Raw genomic sequence first — 21,560 nt, 5'->3', positions numbered from 1 at the left:
ACCTTCTCATTCTGACTCTGCATAAGAAACACGTTCCCTGCCGCCACCAGGAAAGAAGGCCTGCTGAGTGTCAGTGCTTGCCTAACAGGAGGGCAGTCCCGGGCGGGCAAGGAGAACACACACATACACAGATTCTTTATCAATGTGGAATTAGCCACAGCTTTATTAACACCCCAGCAGGAGTATCGACGCAGCCCAAGGAGAAACCTGTGCCACCTCACAATCAGCAGACCATGAAGAAGACTAGGCCCCAGTGGCATGACCGGATTTGCAAGCCCTTGGCTCCCCAGCTTGGGAGGCACCGTGACTCAGAATCTACACAGCTTCTTATGAAGCCCACCCCCCCCAGCAGTTGGAAAGTCCAATCGCAGAAACAGATTCCCTCCAAAAGGAACCTCCCTAGGCCTGAACTGCCAGCTGTGGCAAAATTATAACGAACAGTAACACTGCACAAAATATGGCAACAACTTTGGTATCCATACTCACTCCGCATAAGAAACACATTCCCTGCCATGCTGCTGAGTGACTGTGGTTCTGGGACCAGAGCAGCTAGATGGTTCGAGGAGGGGGGAAATATACTGATCGTACTAAAGCCCTCCCACACTACCAACGTGCTAAAGAACAGCATACAAGAGCATTCCTTTGCTTTTCAAAGCTCTTTTCCAGTGATCCAAGATTTGTCATGATCACATCTGTAGTGCTCATTAAATTGGTTTTCTGCTATATGACATTACCAGTTGACCTCTGGCTATATAAATATAGTATAAAGGAAGCACGAGCTGGCTACAATTCTCATGGTATGTGTTTTGATCATTTTGTGTGAATAGGGCAACATACATCTTTTCCAACCTTGGTATGCTCTAATGTGTTACTCTCCAAAATCTATGTTTGGGAGCTGGAAAAAACACGTTTGCACTGTTTGCACAAAATGGTGAGAATCACAAGCAGCCATCTTCTATTATATTTGGTTGGATTGCCAAAATTGTAATGACTGAATAAAGCAGAACAGAGTCCTGTCCCCCATCTGGCTGGATTCTCAAGGGTCCTGTCATCCACCTTCCTTACAGGAGATCATCTGAGGACCAGGCTCAATGTGGCAATTTCCCTGATGGTATGGTGCTAGAATGTCCACTTTGTCACAAAGCATCCCTAAATGTTACCACACTTACATATAGCATATCCACTAAGACACTTATTAATATGTACATTGCCCCAAGGAGAACATCTTCCAGGCCAGACTTGCCGGGGACTCATTTGGTGGGGGGGGAGGGGGCATCATCTGGGCATGGAACTAGGGTCACTGTGGGTGGACAGGTAGTTGTGAGTTTCCTGCACTGTGCAGGGGGTTGGACTAGATAACCCTGAATGTCCCTTCAGCTCTATGATTCCAACTGAACCACCATTAGCTGAAGGCCACAAAAGAGGCCAGACAAGCAAAACATCACAGGACAACTTCATCTGATACAAATAAGTAAAGTATTAATTGTCATAATGTGTGCTAGAAAGAACTACTAGAAGAAATAAGACAGTCCCAGGGACAGTACCAATGACTGAAAATTTGTCCTCTACATTATCAACTGCTAATTATTACAGTAGCATTTGATACCCACATAAAGGAGTCACATCATTGTGAGTAAGTAGTTGCATATATGTTAAGCCTTAGACTGCACAACTGTGCACAACTTCAGGGTGAAGTGAAAGACAGCTAGTGTGTGTGTGCTTTTTAAAATTCATTCCAACCTGACTTCTGCTGCTGAAACACAACATGTGCAGCACTCCCAAGATACAATGATTAGGAAGTTGGCAAAGGTGTATGTTATTATCATGACCAAGCATCATGACATAGTTTTTAAAACCCTTATCTCATACATCCTACAAGGGAGGGGTTTGCATGGGAAGGTAGCATGCTGACTTCCTTCAAGGGCGCAAAGATGTCAATTTCAGAGATAACTGCAGAGAGCTTAAAACATCTTGATATCTATTTTTATGTCAGAGCATGATGGGACATGCACACTTAGCTCTTGCTTTCATGCTGAAGCGTTTTGCGCAAAACATTCTTTATGGCCTAAAAATGTATAGTGAGACTGCTGTGGCCCCCAATGTATTATTCGTGGTGATAAAATATCCAAATATAAAGGCCGGACCACACAACACTGATAATTCCCAACTGAATCTCCAGACATGTAGTTCAGGGGTGGGCAAACTGTGGCCCTCCAGATGTCCATGGACTACAATTCCCATGATTCCCTGCCAGCGAATGCTGTCAGGAGGTCATGGGAATTGTAGTCCATGGACATCTGGAGGGCCATAGATTGCCCACCCCTGATGTAGTTCAACTCCAAAGAGAAACCTGTAGAAGGATCTATTGATGAGAGCCATGGTACTGGGGAACTTTTCCTCCATGTATTTTCTCCATTGAAAATGCCTCCTATATTGCTTTACAACTTGGATGGGAAGCAGACACAGAGCCATGGGAATCTATACCATATCTCCTACTGCTGGTGATGTACAGCTCCACATTCCCCATGCAATCCATTCTCCTGATGGAGATTCTCTAAGGAGTCCTGCAGATGTAGAAATACTTTTGAGGACCTGTGATTTCGATAGTATATCGAGCCAGCTTTTCCCATTCCGGTCTTGTAAACTTTTCTTTACCTAACCATTTTATATCCTTCCTACTTTATATAAATGCTAGGCAGCTTACAAGCAGGATAAACTCTTGGAATCAACCTGCAGCAGGAGTCTGCAAATATGGCTCTATGTGGAAGCTATCAGGGAGCTTAAGAAGTAAACCATCTCTCTGTTGCATGGGAAGGAGGAAAGCCAGAATAACCAGTATGTTGAAAATGGCTGCCATAGTCTTTTTAAACTAAAGCCATTTTTAGAGATGCTTTATAGAAAGGGCACTGATAGAAATTTACAGTTGCCAGTAAACTATAATATGCACATAAATTGATGCTAGGATGGCTCCTGTGTATATTTATTATTTATTGCAGAACCCTATGTCTGCCACCTGCTAATAAAGGATTTGCAACAACCATTGTCTGGGCCACAACAACTTTTTTGGATTATTAATCTACCTGTCAATGATTGGTGATGCTTACTTGGCGTATTTTCAGCTTTGCAAATAGGCTTTCTCGTGCTGGCTCCTTGTTGATCTCTTGGTATAAGTTTTGACACAATTAGGAACTGAAGTTGTCAAGGGCTGCAGACCTCTGACCTACAGTGGTGATAATATTGGACCATAGTCTATCCCACACACATTCAGTCCCCAAAACATGATGAAATCTCATAGCCTTCAGAGAGCCTTGCTTGCTGTTCCCTCGCTAACATATACACATGTGAGATATACGGTCTAGTGCAATGAGAATTTTTAACACATCCAACTTTCTTTCTCCATTCATGGCAAACTACACATGTCTTTGAGCCAGAGGTGCACATAACCTATCTGGCTTCCAAGGTAGTTGGGTGAGTGGAGCTTGGTGATTCAGAGTGGGGTGCATGGTATAGAGACACAGGGGGGCAGGTGAGGACAGGGGCAGGAAAACTGCTACCATGGCAAAATTAAAGCCAATCCCTACTGGTTCTGGGTTCTGCTTTACCACAGCCTTCCAGCATATGGTGGGGGATCAGCTCTTAGTGGGGGGGAGGTGGGCAGGAACCAGCAGGCACTGTCCCCCTGGTTTGCCTGCTCCATGTGTCTCCTCTGCTCACCCAGCCTCCCACCACAGATGGGCCTGAGGGAGGGCCACCATCTGGCCTGCCTGCCAGAGTCCTCCTGTGCCCCCCTCCAAATGGCACCCAGGGAATGTGCTCCAGCCACTGTATCCTGGATATGCTACCACTTGGAGCCTAAGTCACAAAAGGCAAGTGGATTGTGGTGGAATGAAATATGGGAGGTACAAAATAACAAAAAGGGACTATATATTCAGATATTCAGATACATAAAACGCAAATATAAATATATATTTTTAATTCTGCAGAAAAGAGCAGAAGATCAGTGGAATGTCAGATATCACGAGAAGACTGAGTCAGGAGGATTCACTCGTAACGGATGATTTTGAATTTCTCATCCTTTTGTGGTTTAACCTCGCTTTGGAATTGAACATCTTATCTTCCTCACACCCAATATTTTGCATTATCTTGCATTGAATTTTTTTTTGTAAAATGTACATTTCAACATTATTTCTAAGAAAAAAGAAAGGAGGAACAAGGTGCAAGGAAGAGTACTTTATGTGACCTTTTAGATCACAATACATGTCATGATGAAAACCTTTGCAGTAAGATCAGAAGATTCCCTGATGAAGATGCATTGGGATCTAAAAGGTCAAATAAACTATTCTCTCTTCCACCTTGTTCCTCCTTCCCCCCCCCCCACAACATTACTTCTGTCAATAAATCAGCCTTATATGTTATCCAGCTTAATGACATAGTCGACATGTATAAATCCTGTTTTAATTGCTTATAACCATACAACGGACGTACAAATAATTCTACAAAACTGTGTGAAAAAGATAACTGAAATCCACACAAAGAAAATGCACACTATTATAAACAATTGCACCTAAATTAGTTTGAGGGAACAAAAGTACTAAACAAAGGGAATAAAAGCACAAAAGTACTAAGACTAGTTTTAGAGAACATTTGCTCATCTCAAGTATTTATCCCTAATTGTCATTTTTGTCAAGGTTGATTCACAGTAGGGATGTCACCACTGGAACCACTCTGAGAATTCTTTGGGCAGACTGAATACTGCACTCCTTTCCTTTCTCTTTTATGCTCCATAACCACTCAAAGATGTATTTAGTGTTGCAGCAAATTTGGAAACTAGGGCCACAGTTATGATACACAGAGAGAGAGAGAGAGAGAGAGAGAGAGAGAGAGAGAGAGAGAGAGAGAGAGAGAGAGGAATCAAGAACTGCATTTCTGGATTTTATTTACATTTCCCTCAAAAATATTTTTTTTTTATTTGCCTGTTAAGAGTGACCTCTACTGGAGACATGGCACAATGACAACTTTTTCAATAATATAGTGACATATAAGGTTTTTCCCTACTGGGAATTGTGTGACACAGTAATATCAAAGCTAATAAAACTTTAGAACAATATAAGTTTATAAATGCACCTGAAAGCTATGTTCCATTCTTGCTCCTTGCTTGTTGCCTGACTTTAAACAAAAAGCAGTTGCAACCTGGACAAGCTGCCTAGCTGTTACTTTCAATTAAATTTTATGAACTTGTAAGATTTCCAGGCTCCAAACACAGATTTTCTGTTGATGTGTGTGGACGTTCCTTAGTGTCACTATGGGTTAAAGAGATACTGTCTATGCCTTGCACACAGGAATGTAAATGAGTAAGGATGAAAGAATACAAGTAAATCTACTTTTGAAAATAAAGAGTAAAGATATTTTAACAGAGAAGCCAGTCTTTGTCATTTTTGGTGTGCATTTTGTTCTTTTAACATAACAGGAATAAGGTAAAATATTTTTTTTCTTCTTGCTGTGTTGTTGCTAAGTTATAAGCTTCAAATAACTTCCAAATCATCTAATTGACGGTGAGTGTATGAATCAGGAAAACTGTCTTTTTAATGGAGGACTGGAGATATGCCAGAAGACTGGAGGAGAGCAAATATTATCCCTATCTTCACAAAAGGGTAGATTCAAATGGGTGGCCATGTTGGTCTGAAGTAGCACAATCAAATCAGAGTCCAGTAGCACCTTTAAGACCAACAAAGATTTATTGAAGGCATGAGCTTTTGAATTTCTGATTTCAAAAAAGGGATGAGAGATGACCCGGGAAATTACAAGCCTGTGAGTCTGACCTCAATGGCAGGGAAAATAATGGAGCAGATTTTAAAGGGGATGATCTGCAATCATCTGGATAACAGTTGATCTGGGGATGTCGGCATGGAGTTGTCTTTAACAGGTCCTGTCAGACTCCTTATTTGACTGAGGGACAGGCTTGTTAGATCATGGAAACTTAGTGAATGTGGTTTACCCAGATTTCAATAAGGCTTTTTACAAGGTTCCCCTTGAACTCCTGATGGGTAAACTGCAGGACTGCAGACTGGATTTTTGGATGGTCATGTAGATAAGAAACTGGTTAGAAAGCCAGTAGTTGTCAATGGTATTTCATCAGATTGGAGGGAGGTGAGCAGCAGAGTGCCACAGGGCTCAGCACTGGGTCCAGTACTCTTCAACATTTTTATCAATGATCTGGTTGAGTGGGTGGAGGGACTCCTAATTAAATCTGCAGATGATACCAAATTGGGAGGAGTAGCAGACACCTCAGAAGATACAGAGTTCAATAAAATCTGAACATGTTAGAAAAGTGGGCAAATGAGAATATGCAATTCAATACGGAGAAGTGCAGAGTTCCATTTCTGGTTCACAAAAAATGAGAAACATGCATACTGGATGGCAGATATACTTCTGGGAAGCAGTGTGTGCAAGCAAGATCTTGGGGCATTTGTGGACAGTAAGCAAAATATAAACAGTGTGATGCAGCAGTGAAGAAGGCTAATGCAGTCTTGGGCTGTATCACAACATAGGCATCTCATCAAAATTGCAAGAAGCCACATGCACAACTCCTTTCCCATCTGCATTTCGTAGCTTCTCTCTCCTCATACTTTTTAAAAGTTAGCTTTTTCATCTTTGTATAACTATATTGGTAACCTGTTGATGTAAATGGTTAAAAAGCCTATAAGCCTAACTTTAAAAAAAATAAGTCTTTTGGTTGATCAATGAGAAATTTAAGCTCTCCACAAGCTAGCTTATTTTTTTTTATCTTTCCATTTTTAAAATATCTTTTTATATGAAAGCTTCATTCCTTTGAATAAAGATTGAATGGCAATAGCTGTTCTGAAGCAATTCCTAGCTAGCTAGCTGCCTCTACACAGGATGTGTGGGAGAATGCAAGAGCGGTGGGGTGGAAGGAAAGATATTGTTTTCTGTGACCTGAGCAAGCCATTTGGCATAAGCTGAACTTCAGCTGTGTCTTTTCTAAAGCTTTTATTAGTCTCCAGAGTTATACGGTTTCTTTCCTGTGACTTCCTGGGTTTTATACCACAAAAATGGTTCTGCGTAGTAGAAATGCTACAAAGCAGCACTGAACAACTATGTGGCTCTCATCAATGTTACATATTGTTAAGTATGTTCTGATTTTGTTTATTTTATTAAATCCGATCCAGTGATAGACAGAAGAGTATATCAAACATACCAAAGAAATCCTGTAAAGCAGTGGTCCCCAACCCCCGGTCCGGGAACCACTACCAGTCCGTAGATCAGTCAGTACCGGGCTGCTGCTCCTCTCTGGCTGCTGCCTTGGGGGCTGCCCTGCCACTCTGCCGCCGGCTTGCCTTTGGTGCTGTCCAACGGTCGCCATGGCTGGGGCTCCCCCTCGGCATTGCACTGCGCAGCCAGCAGTGGGAAGTCCCACCCCAGCCGACGGTGGGAAGTCAGGGGCACTGGCAGGAAAGCAAACAGAGCAGGGGCTCAGGCAGCAGCGGCGACGTCCCTCAGCAAAAGACTACGCCCCCCCCCCCAGGCCTCAGTAAAATTGTCAAGCATTGACCGGTCCCCGATGATAAAAAGGTTGGGGACCACTGCTGTAAAGGATGCACTCTCTTTGTGCTCCCATTAGTATAGGGTATTCAACAAATTCCATGTAATCAACTAAATTCTTGAATTTGCTGACACCAAGTAGGATTTGACAATGTCTGAATGTGAGTGCTATGCATGTATGCATGATAGTGCTTCTTCATACATCAACATTGCGTCTCTTAAAAACCAGAGCAATGCTAAAATGAAGAAGAGTTATAGCTCTGGATCCTACCAGGGTGATTTAGGACTACACACTTAGGGTAAACTTACTGATTACAGTGTGGAATGACATCATTGATGTATTCCCTTAGGAGTTTTCTGCCGTGGTCTGTATTTTCCAGGTTTCTGGAAGTTGACATCAAATTTGGAAGTGCTGGTGGTCAGTCCTGCCTCCCATGCTATTTTTGGAGGCATGGGTGGCTGGGTCCCACCCCATCCCTTGCTTTTATTGTTTGCTTTCATTGCCAACCTCCCTCCTCCTCCCTTCCCCCCTCCTGTGGCAAAAGTGCCCAAGCACTTCCCTTCTCCATATGCTGTGTGGATCATCTATCACCCCCCCCTCCCCAGACGTCTTGGGAGCAATGCTAATTAAAAGACTGCTTGGGAAAAATATTTCCTGTTTGCACCTTTGTTTTAAGTGTGCCACTTCAGGCAAGCATCCTGTATTGTCAATTTCCTCCCCCCCACCCATAAAGTGCATGTTATTATTTATTATTTTTTTTAAAACAGTCATTACATTATGTTGCTCCTATGTTGTAAAACAAAGCAGCATTTTTTGATTTTTGTACTTTAGGAAAGCTGCAGGAGGCTGCTGGATGAAATTAAAAATATTTGTAGCCTCCCTGCCTTGAAACTGACCATGGCTGGATTTCTCTTCATGAAATTAACAGAGTGTTCAAGCTTGCCTGAGGGGGAGATGGGGAGGCAGTGTTTGTGTGTCCTGCTTGTGCTACTTTTGACCTATGATGTCACGCAATCCTATTCATATATATAGGAAGCATACTGTCTCACTAATTCACAGATCTATTAGAAGCTCCTTGGAAAAAGGATATGGAATGGGAGTAAAATAAATAAACCATCTGCCTTTACTATACAGCTGCAGTCATGGAGATAAAACTAGTATGAAGTCAATAAAGAACAGGCAAATTCAAGGTATTTAGGGCTCACAATCTGCTTATTTTAGACATGCTAAAAAAAACTTTCATATGCCGTAAATGTATTCAAATTAAGTTTATGGATCCCAGTCCTAGTCTCAAGGATGATATCTCTCCTGTTATCATATGGGAATCTTTTCCATTAATTTACCTAACTGAAAACATTTGTATTCTACCTGATCTCCTTGGACTCAAAGCAGCAAACAAATTAGCAATCAAGTTGCAAGGGTATAATTTAAAATTAAAACAGATTACAAAACACAATTTACTGAATTAAAAGTATTCAGACTTCACACCCAAAAGTTGAATGCACAGGACCAGCACACTCACAGCCACTCTTCTTCACCCAATCACCTCTGGAGCAGTACTGCATTGTATCCCTTCCTAAATGGAGCAAGGGAAGGTGTTTTCGTTACCTGCTCTGGGAGGCTGCTCCAGTTTCTGCACTCATGAGCTTGCTATGGACATATAGACAGTTTTAAGGGAGGATCCTTAAAGATGAGACTCATCCTTAAAGAAAGACGAAAACACTGCAGGAGCTCTAAGAAGCCTATTTGGATGAACAGAGAACTTCAAGAGGAACTAAGAAAGAAAAGGAAAATGTTCAGGAAATGGAGGGAAGGACAGAGCTCTAAAGAAGAGTACCTACAGGTTACTAGGCACTGTAGATCAATCATCAGAAAGGCCAAAGCTGAGAGTGAGCTAAGATTGGCCAGGGAAGCCCATTGTAACAAGAAAAGATTTTTCAGTTATGTGAGGAGGAACGTAAAGTAAAGGAGGCAATAGGCCCACTATTGGGTGTGGATGGACAAACTCTAACGGAAGATGCAGAGAAAGCAGAAAGGCTTAGTGCCTATTTTACATCTGTTTTTTCTCACAGGTCAAAGTGTTTAGGCACATCTAGAGATGGCCATAGCCAAAGGATAGTGTCTGGGTGGCAGGTTAACATGGATAGAGAGGTTGTCGAGAGGCATTTAGCTGCACTGGATGAGTTCAAATCCCCTGGTCCGGATGAAATGCACCCGAGAGTGCTCAAAGAACTTTCCAGAGAACTTGCACAGCCCTTGTCCATCATCTTCGGAACCTCTTTAAGGACTAGAGATGTCCCGGAGGACTGGAAGAGAGCAAACGTTATTCTGATCTTCAAAAAAGGGAGGAAGGATGACCCGGGAAATTACAGACCGGTGAGTCTGACCTCTGTTGTGGGGAAGATAATGGAGCAGATATTAAAGGGAGCGATCTGCAAACATTTGGTGGACAATTTGGTGATCCAAGGAAGTCAGCATGGAGTTGTCTCCAACAGGTCCTGCCAGACCAACCTAGTTTCCTTTTTTGACCAAGTAACAGGTTTGCTAGATCGGGGAAATTCGGTTGATGTCATTTACTTGGATTTTAGTAAAGCTTTTGACAAGGTTCCCCATGATGTTCTGATGGATAAGTTGAAGGACTGCAATCTGGATTTTCAGATAGTTAGGTGGATAGGGAATTGGTTAGAGAACCGCACTCAAAGAGTTGTTGTCAATGGTGTTTCATCAGACTGGAGAGAGGTGAGTAGTGGGGTACCTCAGGGCTCGGTGCTCGGCCCGGTACTTTTTAACATATTTATTAATGATCTAGATGAGGGGGTGGAGGGACTACTCATCAAGTTTGCAGATGACACCAAATTGGGAGGACTGGCAAATACTCCAGAAGATAGAGACAGAGTTCAACGAGATCTAAACACAATGGAAAAATGGGCAAATGAGAACAAGATGCAATTTAATAAAGATAAGTGTAAAGTTCTGCATCTGGGTCAGAAAAATGAAAAGCATGCCTACTGGATGGGGGATAAGCTTCTAGGTAACACTGTGTGTGAACTAGACCTTGGGGTACTTGTGGATTGTAAACTAAACATGAGCAGGCAGTGTGATGCAGCGGTAAAAAAGGCAAATGCCATTTTGGGCTGTATCAACAGAGGCATCACATCAAAATCACAAGGTGTCATAGTCCCATTGTATACGGCACTGGTCAGACCACACTTGGGAGTACTGTGTGCAGTTCTGGAGGCCTCACTTCAAGAAGGACGTCGATAAAATTGAAAGGGTACAGAGGAGAGCAACGAAGATGATCTGGGGCCAAGGGACCAAGCCCTATGAAGATAGGTTGAGGGACTTGGGAATGTTCAGCCTGGAGAAAAGGAGGTTGAGAGGGGACATGATAGCCCTCTTTAAGTATTTGAAAGGTTGTCACGTGGAGGAGGGCAGGATCCTGTTTCTGCTGGCTGCAGAGGAGAGGACACGCAGTAATGGGTTTAAACTTCAAGTACAACGATATAGGCTAGATATCAGGAAAAAAATTTTCATAGTCAGAGTAGTTCAGCAGTGGAATAGGCTGCCTAAGGAGGTGGTGAGCTCCCCCTCACTGGCAGTCTTCAAGCAAAGGTTGGATACACACTTTTCTTGGATGCTTTAGGATGCTAGGGCTAATCCTGCATTGAGCAGGGGGTTGGACTAGATGGCCTGTATGGCCCCTTCCAACTCTATGATTCTATCATTCTATGAGCATACAAGAGTTTTAGGTTATAACTAACACTTTAAATTGGACCTGAAAGCAAATAGCAAAGTTGATGTAGAATTGGAGTTATGTGTTCTGTGCTGGTGATTTCAGAGAAGAGCCTTGATGTTGCATTCTTTAACAATTGGAGCTTTTCTGCTGTTTTTGAAAACAGCTTTCCCCTTGTTATAATTCCACCAAGTGCTCCTCTGGTAGTGTTAAGTGCCCGACTGTGCTTTCCCAAAGGAGCATTTGGTGGGTGTTGTGGCAGAGGGTTCAGATTGGGTGTGCCCTTTCAGTCTCCTGAGCTTCTTGGAGACCCGTGGGCATGGCCACAACAGTGGGGGGGGGAGGTTTTTTTTGTTTGTTTTTTTAGCTTAGAATGGGAACCGATAGGCTATACTGGCATTTTTGGCAGCCAGAACTTTGCACCTTTTCCATTTCTGCACTGGAAGCACTTTGTGAGCTGCCTAACTGGGCAACAGTATGGAGGGACTCAGTACCACTAGTACCAGTGTAAGTGCATAGGAGCAGCTTTTGCATAGTGGCAGCTTCTAATCTGGTGAGCCGAGTTTGATTGCCTGCTCCTCCACATGAAACTGCAGCCACAAAAGTTTCCCAGTCCAGTTAGTGTGGGAGGGGACAGCAATCAATTTGACTGTGGCTAGAATTTCACACAGGCAATATGGAAGGAGGAACTGTATTGGGTATTCAAAGCAGTGGTCCCCAACCCCCGGGCTGCGGCCCGGAGCGGGGCTGCGAAGGCTCCCTCTTCCCGCTACCCCCCGAGAAGCTTGCCAGGCCGTGAGCAAATGGGCCAAATCGCCAAAGCGGCCGATTAGCTTGCGGCCCGGCAAGCTTCTTGCTGCGGGAGGGGGGGAGGGAAGAAGCTTGCTGGGCCGCGAGCTAATTGGCCGCTTCGGTGGCCAATTTGCTCACAGCCTGGAGGGGTGGGAAGAGGGAGCCGTGGCTGCTGTCATGCCGGCGGCACAAACGTGCATGCGCGGACTTGCCGCGCATGCTTGTTTGCAATCGGCGGGACCGCAAACGCGCACGCACGGCAGTTTTGCGCATGCGCAGCCACGCGTTTGCGCCCCTGCTGGACGCAAACACGCACGCGCGGCAAGGCCGCTCATGTGCATTTGTGCCGGGGCTGCCGTGCGTCCGCGGGCCCCGGGTCGCCCTCTCCCCCCACCCTGTCACAGCGGACTGTGGCCGCCGAAAGGTTGCGGACTGCTGATCTAAAGATTACAGTTAGATAGTGGACTGTGAGGCAGGTTCCCAGGCCCTAAAAGCAGAGTCAACATGGTTGAGAGAAAAGAGCAGAATAAAATGTGCACTGATTTCTGTAAATCTAAGGGAAGAGAAAAATATCTGATGGGAAAAGTTGCGCCTATGAACTATGTAAAGCAACCAGCAACCAGCGAGCTCATTTCTTAACTGAAAACATCCTGAAAAGAAATGATTCTATACACCTTCGGATTTCCATGAAGGATGCTATGTGAGGTTTTGTCCACAGAGAATTACAAACAAAATGAAATGCATGAACATGATTTCTAATTGAATACTTAGATGTCAGCAGCCACACCTAGTTCTCAAAATGTGGGCCACAGTACATATCATTTCAGTGAAACAGCTAACAACGAATAACCACACAACAACTTGCTATTTGGCGCCAGTAACTGAAAGACGACTAGCTTCTTTGCTGGCAATAATATGTGAATTTCACGAGCCCTTGTAAATCTAGAGAGCAAGTGGCCGTAATCTAACAAGCTGAACTCCCTTACTTGATGTTCTCAATGTATAAACCACAAAACCTATATGACATGTGTATACTTGGTGCTCAATAAACTTCTTGAGGTTTTCTGCCTATCTAAAACAGACTAGCTGAGAGTGCTGTTATTTTGGAAGGAGAAAAAAAAAAGAAATAGACAAGGCTATTCTGTTATCCAGGCATTCAGTCAATTCATACTGAAATATCACTAGAAGATTGGACTTTCATAGCGTCTCTAAGGGGGGAAATGTGGTTAGTGCATTATGGTATATATTCCGTTACCATGGTGATTTGGGGCACAGAAAAGGAATTAAACAATTGTGCAGGAATTCCCCCCACACACGCTGCTATATTTCCTCTAAAGTGAAAAAAATCAAAACTGACACAGCTTTACCAACATCCTGCATTGTGTTTTAACTGACAAGGAATAAACTTACAAGATTCTTTACAAGATGAATTGTAACAGCAAAGTCAAAATTCTATTCAGAAAATATGTCTGAAAAGAGGTGTAAGTCCTTTAGGAAAGCACTTTTCCTGAGATGACTTTGATAAGTAAAAAGCTTGGCATCTGTAAATCCTTTGAAGTGTACTATCCATCCTCAGGATATGAGACTTTTCATCTTAAAACTAATTTAGTTTTCACATTACAATACCAGGTGTTTTTTGAACTGTAGAAAGTTGACAGTGTTGCTTGAGGATAATCTGTTTTAACACTGCCTAAATATGCAAGATGGGCTTAAATAGGTTAGTTTGTACAACCAAGTTAAATAGTTGCTGGTATTTGTATTCAAAACCAAGTGGATTGTTGCCAGAATTCAGTGGTTTTGCTGTCACAAATAATTTAGTCATGTATTAATTTGGGCCTCAGTTCCTTCATGAGTTCCTTGATGTTTCTGTGGGACACTAAAACATCGTTACCCTCCACGAGCCACTATGTGGGAGTGGCAGGCTATAAATCAAAATATAAATTAAATAAATAAGTAAAGTGTTTTATCTCTGTACCTTCTTCTCTCCATCTCCCACAGGGTGGCCAAGTCTTCTTGGCTACTGGCAGGGAACGGGGGAGTGGGATGCCAGATCCAGGTTGGGAAACTTCTGGAGATTTTGAGATGGCGCCTGAGGAGGACAAGAACCTCCATGGGATATGATGTCATAGATTTGACCCACCAAAGCATCCATTTTCTCCAGGGGAACTGATCTCTGTAGTTTGGAGATGAGGTAAAATTACAAGAGAGCCTCAGGTCCCATTTGGAGGCTGCCATCCTTAATCTCCCACCTAATGGTCTCCTTGTCTGTCAATTTACATTACAGCATCATTAAGACTCCTATTGATTCAGACAAAGCACATCATAGGATACAACTTACAGCTTTATGGGGCAGTGCCGGCAGAAAAAATAAGGCTGTCCTCAACCTATTTCAGTCTGGCTTTAGGTCTATGAGACCGAGACAGTTTTATTTGCATTGGTAGATCATCTCAGCCTATATTTGGATATAGGTTTATGGTTCTTAGTGATTGATGGGTTGGCCGCCGTTGACACGGTGGATCATGCCATCCTATTACTACAGGTAGAAAAGACAGGGGGAGGTTTATAGGTGTACCACTCTGTGGTTTTGATCTCATTTGCATGGCAGGACTTGGAATATTTCTTTTGCAGATACACAAATGTATGTCTGCCCTTAAACTGCAGAGTTTCTCAGGTCTCTGGATAATAACATAATAATCTGTATGAGTGAGGCCACCAGATTAGATTATAAAGAGATTCTGGGATGACTGAAGACACCCAAATTTATATTTAGGCTAGCCTTGAGATAATGGATCCATTAACATCTTTGCATAAGTGTTTCTGAAGATGCTGGAATTTCTGGTAAGGTATAAGTGGCACAGAGTTAGCAAAATATTGATCAATATAGTTTTCCTTTTCAGGAACAAAATGACTTAGATATTTTTTGTTTTTTTTAATCTGCATGAAAGGTGAGGGAAATACAACTCTATTCAGGACTGTCTAGTGCAGGGGTAGTCAACCTGTGATCCTCCAGCACTGGTAGGGGCTCATGGGAATTGTACTCCGTGGACATCTGGAGGACCACAGGTTGACTACCCTTGGTCTAGTGTGCACAGAGCTAAATTTAAAGATAAAACTCAGTATATGCAGGAAGACCATTATTGTTGATCATTTTGGTGAAACAAAGGGAGGAGGATACCTTCACAGCATTAAATGCCAACATTTCCCTTGATTTTTTAAGAAGCTGCCATATGCACGAAAGTACCATTCCAAGATAAAAAAGCAACGGGGTCAGAAACTCCTACACGACTAACCTATGCAGAGTACAATAACCTGCAATCTCATCATTATCACTGCCAGGAAAGTTTTTCATTTGAGTGCCGTTCAGATGACCTGTGCACTCTCTCTTAATCCTCATCGGATTCAATGACGTTATTGGAATGTTTGCTCAGGAAGCAAATTTATCCCCCAGCTCCATGTTCTTCAAGGAAAGCGAGAATGCCACCTCTTCCCTTTGTATTCAGCCACCTACTCCTTCCTGTACATCTGGCCGCAATGATTTGATTTGTATCCCCCCCCCCCCGCACCTGGACAGTAGGAGTGAATTATTTCCGTGAAGCTGAATCCGTCTAGCTCAACAGTAGCATGGAGCAAAAAGGGCAAGTGTTGCGGACTAGAAGAGTTACTGTCTCGTTTCTTTTTTCAAACACACCCTTCACCTAAGTTGTTCATGCTGTTTCCAATTATGTGCATGGAGATCAAATAAGTTCACAATCCTGATTGAATTATAGATGAAAGTCTATCCCAAGCTGTTTCCAGTTCATGAGGTTAGAACAGTTAAAGCACACCACTTCACACGGCTACAGTGCAATTGTAAGCAATATGATCAACAGCACCTCTGGTTGCCTTTGACTTCCCCACCCTCCTGTGGTTCGTAACAGAAACTTCAAATGGCTATCAAATGAGAAACCAAAGGCCTAAAGTTACAGGCCTCTGCGTTGGTAAGAAAAAAAATTGTTGATGTTCGGTGGTAGAGAACAGGTGCTCAATGTGTACACAGGATGTGTCACACTCTAGCAGGGAGGGTCAAGCCCTGCTAAACTATCAATAGCTAACCTTCATTTTGTTAACGGCTTTAATCAGCTAGGAGGCAAGTTGAAATCCATTAAAAAAGTGGGGCGCAGCAAGGAATTGTAGAGAGATGAGAGCAAAGGAAGTCATTTGTGTCTCTCCTCCTACCATTCCCCTGCTGGTTTCTACTAACTCCATTTCCCACTCCTCTTCTTCCCTCCTACACCCTTGCTCTTCTTTCCCGCTTTTGGGTTTGGTGGAACAAAGTGTCAGCTATTGGAAAGTGCTGCTAAATTAGCAAGACCTGACAGGACCTACCACTTCCCTTCCCCAAGAATACAAAGGTTGTCCTGAGTTTGCAGTCCAGGAGAGGTCCTATTACACAAAATCTCTGAAACACTCCCCAGAGAGAGTCGTCCATCTCATGTTGCTGTCTTCCACCATAAGGTGAAGATTCTTTTGTCCTGGCAATCCCTCAGTACTCCTTCCCTCCTCGCTAATCAATGATTTCATCTTTTGTATGTATTTTAACTGTTTTTTATATGGTTTAACTTTTTTAAAGCCTCTTTTAAAATTGTTTAATGATATATGTTTGAAAGGGTGTTTTATAGCATAATTTTATCGTGTATGTTTTAAATCGTTAGCAGATTGCCAGCAATTGAAAAGGATGAGAGGTGGGACACAACTTTTGTAAACAATAAATAATAAACTAATAAGAAATCAACTGACTGTCTGTGGTTTCCAGGTGGAAGTTGGCATCTGAATAAATTTAGTGCTGGAAACACAACTGAGATTTTCAGATGTAAATGCCCAAATGGGCTATATTCCAAGTCTACAGAAAAATTATGGCATAAAAGATGGATCCTTTGAGATTTTCTAGTACCAAAGAAGATCAATAAAAGGCTTTGAAGAGTAAGCATCCACCTTTCATATATCAATGGACAGATAAACTAACTGCTCTAGCCAACTCTGAAATGATTTATAATGCACACTTCTTTGAAAAGACTCATATCAAAATGCCAGGACAACATAAATATAAACAGGGAAAAATGTGTATAAAATTGGAATATGCTGTGATGCTAAGGCATACAATTAAAACTCTGTAGCTGAGGATGAATACTTTTTGGTTACATAATTTAGTTGATATATCAATTGTCTTTCTGCAATGAATATGATCAAGGCTTGCAAGTACCATAAAATGATCCAACAACAAAACTGTTACACACAACATCAGGCGGGGGGGGGGAACACCACTGACTCCCCCTTTTCCTTCCTTTGCAACCACTCGTTCTTAATACAGTTTGTATGTAAGTAATGAACACCCTGCACATTTCTTTGTTATGTGCGAAGTCGTGTCCGACCCATCGCGACCCCATGGACAATGATCCTCCAGGCCTTCCTGTCCTCTACCATTCCCCGGAGTCCATTTAAGTTTGCACCTACTGCTTCAGTGACTCCATCCATCCACCTCATTCTCTGTCGTCCCCTTCTTCTTTTGCCCTTGATCTCTCCCAGCATTAGGCTCTTCTCCAGGGAGTCCTTCCTTCTCATGAGGTGGCCAAAATATTTGAGTTTCATCTTCAGGATCTGGCCTTCTAAGGAGCAGTCAGGGCTGATCTCCTCTAGGACTGACTGGTTTGTTCGCCTTGCAGTCCAAGGGACTCGCAAGAGTCTTCTCCAGCACCAGAGTTCAAAAGCCTCAATTCTTTGACGCTCGGCCTTCCTTATGGTCCAACTTTCGCAGCCATACATTGCAACTGGGAAGACCATAGCCTTGACTAAACGCACTTTTGTTGGCAGGGTGATGTCTCTGCTTTTTAGGATGCTGTCTAGATTTGCCATAGCTTTCCTCCCCAGGAGCAAGCGTCTTTTAATTTCTTTGCTGCAGTCCCCATCTGCAGTGATCTTGGAGCCCAGGAAAATAAAATCTGTCACTATCTCCATTTCTTCCCCTTCTATTTGCCAGGAATTGAGAGGGCCGGATGCCATGATCTTTGTTTTCTTGATGTTGAGTTTCAAGCCAACTTTGGCACTCTCCTCCTTCACCCGCATCAACAGGCTCTTTAGTTCCTCTTCACTTTCTGCCATTAGAGTGGTATCATCTGCATATCTGAGGTTGTTGATATTTCTCCCTGCAATCTTGATCCCAATTTGTGACTCCTCTAATCCCGCATTTCTCATGATGTGCTCTGCATACAAGTTAAATAGGCAAGGCGACAGTATACAGCCTTGCCGAACTCCTTTCTCAATTTTGAACCAGTCAGTGATTCCATGTTCAGTTCTCACTGTTGCTTCTTGACCTGCATATAAATTTCTCAAGAGACAAATAAGATGCTCTGGTATTCCCATCTCTTTAAGAACTTGCCACAATTTGTTGTGCTCCACACAATCAAAGGCTTTAGCATAGTCAATGAAGCAGAAGTAGACGTTCTTCTGGTACTCCCTAGCTTTCTCCATGATCCAGCGTATGTTGGCAATTTGATCTCTAGTTCCTCTGCCTCTTCGAAATCCTGCCTGTACTTCTGGAAGTTCTCGGTCCACATATTGCTGGAGCCTAGCTTGTAGGATTTTGAGCATAACTTTGCTAGCATGAGAAATTAGTGCGATGGTGCGGTAGTTTGAACATTCTTTGGCATTGCCCTTCTTTGGGATTGGAATGTAAACTGACCTTTTCCAATCCTGTGGCCATTGTTGAGTTTTCCAAATTTGCTGGCATATTGAGTGTAGCACTTTTACTGCATCGTCCTTTAAGATTTTGAATAGTTCAACTGGAATCCTGTCACTACCACTAGCTTTATTGTTGCTCAGACTTCCTAAGGCCCATTTGACTTCACATTCCAGGATGTCTGGCTCCAGGTCAGTAACTACCCCATTGTGGTCATCAGGGATGTTAAGCTCGCTCTTGTATAGTTCTTCTGTATAATTTTGCCACCTTTGTTTGATCTCTTCTGCTTCTGTGAGGTCCCTACCATTTTGGTCCCTTATCATACCCATCTTTGCATGAAACGTTCTCTTCATATCTCCAATTTTCTTGAAAAGATCTCTGGTCCTCCCCATTCTATTGTTTTCTTCTATTTGTTTGCACTGTTCATTTAAGAAGGCATTCTTATCTCTTCTAGCTTTTCTCTGGAATTCTGCATTCAATTGGGTGTATCTTTCTCTTTCTCCCTTGCCTTTCACTTCCCTTCTCTCCTTAGCTATTTGTAAAGCTTCCTCAGACAGCCATTTTGATTTCTTGCATTTTTTTTTCTTTGGGATGGTTTTAGTTGCTACCTCTTGTACAATGTTGCGAACCTCCGTCCATAGTTCTTCAGGCACTCTGTCTATCAGATCTAATTCCTTAAATCTATTTGTCACCTCCACTGTGTATTCGTCAGGGATATGATTTAGTTCATACCTGAGTGGCCTAGTGCTTTTCCCTACTTTCTTCAATTTAAGCCTAAATTTTGCAACAAGAAGCTCATGATCTGACCCACAATCAGCTCCTGGTCTTGTTTTTATTGACTGGATAGAACTTTTCCATCTTTGGCTGCAGAGCACATAGTCAATCTGATTTCTGTGTTGACCGTCTGGTGATGTCCATGTGTAGAGTCGTCTCTTGGGTTGCTGGAAAAGAGTGTTTGCTATGACCATTGTATTCTCTTGACAAAATTCTACCAGCCTGTGCCCTGCTTCATTTTGTACTCCAAGGCCAAACTTGCCTGTTATCCCGGTTATCTTTTGGCTTCCTACTTTAGCATTCCAATCCCCCATGATGATAAGCACATCATTTTTGGGCGTTGCTTCTAGAAGGTGTTGTAGGGCTTCATAGAACTGATCAACTTCATCCTCTTCAGCAGCAGTGGTTGGGGCGTAGACCTGGATCACTGTGATGTTGAATGGTTTGCCTTGGATTCGAACTGAGATCATTCTGTCATTTTGGGGATTGTATCCCAAGACTGCTTTTCCTACTCTCTTATTGATTATGAATGCTACTCCATTTCTTCTGCGAGATTCTTGTCCACAGTAGTATACCTGATGGTCATCTGAATTAAATTCACCCATTCCTGTCCATTTTAGTTCACTGATTCCTAAAATGTCGATGTTCAGTCTTCTCATTTCTTGTTTAACCACGTCCTAACATTTCTAACACTCAGCTTTTATCATGCTTTTCTTGTATACACTGTGCAATTGGGGTGCTTGCTTACATGATTCAGTGGGGAGCTAACTGCACCACTGTATGCTGTCTAGCTTTGATATTTGGGGTCAGATTGGAAATTTGTACTGGTATAGACAAATTACATTTGGGTTCTTTCTCTGGGTCTTTCTGGGAATGTTTAATCTGCTTTGCACCAAGACACACTAATCAGACATCTGGTTCAATAAGAATACTCTGATGGCCACGCACTGTTCCATTCTCTATACTCAGCAACAAAAAATAGCAGAGGGCGCAAACCAAATTGTAGATGTTCTGCAAACCATCTCATGCTCTTGGAACAAATGTCTTCTCATGGAGAATTTATACTGCAAGCCTATGCAAATTTTCCTGGAAATATTGTTTATTTATCAAGCGACATGTGCAGTGCAGCCAGGAGACCCTAGGATCATTTGGCAGCGAGACAAGGGACATTGACTGACTCAGTATAATTATCATCATGTTCCTTGGAGGCTTCCCATCCAAATCCCAACCAGGGTCAACCCTACTTAGCTTCCGAGATTTGACAAGACTGGGTTTGTCTGTGCTATCCAGATCACGGCTCCACAGAACTCAGGGCCATGATACAAACAATCCTGGATCAACATTTTGTTTTATATTTTTATAATAGCCGAATTTCCCCCCCAATGAGGATACAAAGCCGTTTACAACACTCCATTTTATCTTGATAACAACAGCTCTCTAATGTAGCGATCCCCAACCTGTGGGCCGCAGACCACATGTGGTCCTTCGACTAATTGGAGGTGGGCCCCGAAGGACGCCTTCTCCCCCCCCCCCGGCCCTTTACAACACACTTCGGGTGTCATTGTCTCCCATCACTCCCAGATGGGACTATCTCGTTGCAGAGAAACAAGCTCAGGATTCCCATTGATTTGTCATTGTCATGAGTTAAAATTTCCATGAAAATAAAATGTTCCTTATTGTGGCGTGTCTGTATCTTATTTTGAAGGGATGTTTAAACATTACCATAGCAATCAGAGAGCGTTAGGGCAGTGGTTGAGAGTAGAGGAGTAAACTACCCCCCCCACCGGGCCTCAGTAAAAGGCGTTGAGTGGTCCCCGGCGTTGAGTGGTCCCTGGTGATAAAAAGGTTGGGGACCACTGCTCTAAGGTAATTTAGGTTCCAAATGACTGGCCCAGGTTTACCCAGTGAGCATTCATTGGGTGAGTAGGGATTTTGGCCTGCATCTACCTGATCCTTGTTCAATGCTCTAACCCAGTGGTCCCCAACCT

General features: G+C 42.9%; 1 protein-coding gene across 7 annotated transcripts in view; it reads right to left on the bottom strand.

Annotated features, from left to right (window-relative positions):
- LOC143835362 (uncharacterized) overlaps positions 1-21,560 on the bottom strand; it is a 143,885-nt gene that overhangs the window by 121,198 nt on the left and 1,127 nt on the right. The gene's annotated exons all lie outside the window — the stretch shown is intronic.

This window comes from Paroedura picta, chromosome 4 (assembly GCF_049243985.1).
Source record: "Paroedura picta isolate Pp20150507F chromosome 4, Ppicta_v3.0, whole genome shotgun sequence".
NCBI lineage: Eukaryota > Metazoa > Chordata > Lepidosauria > Squamata > Gekkonidae > Paroedura > Paroedura picta.
Note: the sequence above shows the minus strand (reverse complement) of the source record. Positions and strands in the feature narration are given on the sequence as shown.